The 3,414-nt window shown below is 34.7% G+C and overlaps 1 non-coding gene across 1 annotated transcript; it reads right to left on the bottom strand.

Annotated features, from left to right (window-relative positions):
• Positions 1-966: 966 nt before the first annotated feature.
• Positions 967-1,130, bottom strand: LOC126014624 (U1 spliceosomal RNA). Its single transcript, XR_007497636.1, has one exon. It is a non-coding gene; the product is annotated as a U1 spliceosomal RNA (small nuclear RNA).
• Between the last annotated feature and the right edge of the window lie 2,284 nt (positions 1,131-3,414).

Below are 3,414 nucleotides of genomic sequence, written 5' to 3'. Positions count from 1 at the left end.
GAGGGTACATGAGTAGCTGCACTCCCCTGCTAGAACCTCCAAACAAGTTCTCAAGGTCCATTTCTAGGAGAATGTAGGGTAGTCAAGCTTCCAAGACTCCAGACGCATCCAAATGAGGTGCTGCAGTCTACCTTCCTTTTAAAAAACAAATAAATCAAAATAATGAATCTACAGTTTGGCCAACAATCTGATAAAATTTTAGAATCTATCTTTCTTGTTGGTAGGAAAGTTGCATTGGTAAAAGGGGGTGTATATTTTATGATGAAGCCCAACTACAAGCATGTTTGTAACCACAGTGGTTAATAAAAATATTATTAAAAATAAAATTTATTTTTATGTATATATTTTAAGTTTTAGTTTAAAATAAATATTTTAAAATTATTCTTTATAGATAATGACATATAATTATATATAGAATATATAATTTTATTGATAATCTATTCATATATATAAAGCTATAGAAATAATCGGGGCTGGAGCGGTGGCACAGGCCGTAAGGTGTCTGCCTTGCATGCGCTAGCCTAGGTTGGACCGTGGTTCGATCCCCCGGCATCTCCTATGGTCCCCCAAGCCAGGAGCAATTTCTGAGCGCATAGCCAGGAGTAACCCCTGAGTGTCACCAGGTATGGCCCAAAAACCAGAAGAAAAAAAAAAACCCTCCTAATATTATTGTGGACCAAAAATTTCAGCCTTCAACAAATGTAAATTATTTAATTTTAAGATTTCATTGCTAGATGAAGGAGGACAGATGAGATGTAAAGGTCATATTTTATGGCATTACTATATTGAATCAAAATCAACTAAGCAAATTTTCTTACTTTTGCTATCCTACAAAGTGAGATAACATATTTGTTTCTTTTATATAACTTTTTTAAGAAATATCAAATCTTTGTTACACTTCTTTGGTTATAGTTCCACTCATAAGTCTACTACTTACTCAACCTATAACTGTATTAAATTTTTTTTCAGGGGAGAGCGCACACACAGTCCCCCACTACCATAAATTACGCAGTTGAGTTTCCCACATTTGGGGAAATCGCAGGGGTCAGCACGCCCGGAGTACAGTGGGCGAGTCTCACCCCGGGGAAACCACCTTCATGATCATGAAATCACCCCTGCCAGGTAAGTATATTGTATTAAATTATTTTAACTTTCTTATTTGGGATACATCCAGTGGTGCTCAGCGTTTGTTCCTGGCTCTGTTCAGGGATCAGCACTGATGAACTCGAGGAATCAATAGGGGTGCTGGGGATTGCACCTGGGTCAACCATCTGCAAGGCAAACACACTACCAACTGTACTATTGCTTCAGTCCTAAGTCTTCTCAACTTGATGAACCTCAAATTGCTTCCAAATATAATGAAGAGTAGATGAAACGTTAAAGTTTTCTAAATAAGTGCAATTAGAGAAAAGTAAGTTAATAAATCTACCTGCCTATAAATAAACAAAAAAATTTGTAAATGCAATGGGGCATGGAGATTCAGGGTCAACCTTAATTGTGTGCACTCTTCAGACTAATATATTGTAGACATGTCTGGGAATATAGGGAGGCAAGGAGCCCAAATGAGTCACCCAAAGTCATGATCCCTTCACCTGGGTTTTTTTCGTAGCCCTAACTTGCGGTGACTCTGCGGAGAAGCCTTTGTAAACAGAGAAAGTTATAAACAAATCTTCAAGAAGATGACTCAAAAAATTGCTGTAAAAATGCAGAGCTCAGACAGGAAAAGGATAGTTTCTTTTCTCTTTCTTATCCTCGCACATCAAGATCTAGAACATCTATTCCAAATAAATAGTAAATGTTCAATGTTGAAAAGTAAAGTTCTGACATCTGATGTTAAGGTCTCAGGTTTAGAAGACCAAAGAATATTGACAGCTGAATTCTCATCTTATAAGGGAAGGTAAAGACACCTAATTTCACTAGAGTTCCTTTAAACTCAGGTAATGAGAATAAGTACCATTGGAGGTGGGAGGAAGGGTTAAAAAGACTGATTAATCCCATGGATATATTATAATTTACTTAACTCTGACGTTAGATAGTAATTCCATGCTTTAATGTTACAAATACTTCTACATAGAATATCTTGGCACATAAAAATTCTGCATGATTTTCTAATTATTTCCTTAGGAAAAAATTCTGGAAGTGCTCTGACTTCAAAGGCTATAAACATGTAATGGCTTTGACAGATGTTGCCAGAATACCTGGGGAAAGTTTGTACACGTGTAGACTCAGCATTAGAGTATGACATGCCCATTCATCATAGTCATGCCAACAGAAAATCATCATCCTTTTCAGGCTTTGACATATGCTAAGTTAAACAACCTCAATCTTAATTTTGTATCTCATTGATTGACAGTGATGTTAAAAGTTTACTAAATACTTCTCTGACCGGTTTTTTGTGCCTTTAAAGAAAAAAGAATAATTCTATGCATATCTTTATTCATTTGTTCTCTGAATAGTTTGTCTTACTCTTACTAATTCCTGTTATTTCTGTGTAATAAAAAATACCTTGTCATAATACATAAAAAAATGTTATTTCTTCTGTTTGCCACATGATTCCAAAGTTTCTTTCTTTAATTTTTTCAAAGTTTCTTTTAATGCAAAGAAAGTTGTGGTTTAATATCTCTTTTCCTAAGAATAGTCAAAAATTATTCTAATTTTGTTAGAAATGACAATGCTGTACCAAGAAACTAACTTGTGATCACTGAAAGGAGAGGCCAAAACATACCATTGGAGAATTCACGATGGGAAAAGAGAAAAGCTGACAGACAAATCATGATTATTAAAAATTTTGTATATATCTGATAAGAAGAATAAATCAATGGCTTTCCATATAGGATCTTTGGAGGGGTGAATGGGAATTAAATAATATAATTTTAAAACACCTATATTTTACTGCTCTGGACACAATTTTTAATAGACTCTCAAGTAGAACTCCCTTTCTCTCTATTTCTCTCACACTTTCTTGCACTGCTTGATAACTTATACATTTAAACGTGTAGTCCAATACAAACAAAAACAAGAACAAGCCTTATGTACACCCTTTTTTTGGTAAAGTATGTATGTAACTTCTGTAAAAATTGCCATTTCAGGGGCTCACGTTCATAGCCACAAAACCCACTTGGATTTAACCTATTTTAATAACCTTGAAAATGTTGAATTTGGGAAGCAAAGACATTGGCTGGCCCATTTAAGCCCAGGCATCATATATGAACCTTCAAACACAGTAGGATTTATACAGTATAGGTCATAAATAAATTCATGAGCATCACTAAGAATAGCCCAACACCAAAAGAAGTTGAGATTTTTATTTATTTGTTTATTTACTTTGCAATATTAAGAATAGAACCTAGAGTTTCACAAAGGTGAGGCATGTACATCCTCTAAACTAAGATTTTGCCAAGAAAACTCAAAATT

This window comes from Suncus etruscus, chromosome 7, assembly GCF_024139225.1.
Source record: "Suncus etruscus isolate mSunEtr1 chromosome 7, mSunEtr1.pri.cur, whole genome shotgun sequence".
Classification (NCBI taxonomy): Eukaryota; Metazoa; Chordata; class Mammalia; order Eulipotyphla; family Soricidae; genus Suncus; species Suncus etruscus.
Note: the sequence above shows the minus strand (reverse complement) of the source record. Positions and strands in the feature narration are given on the sequence as shown.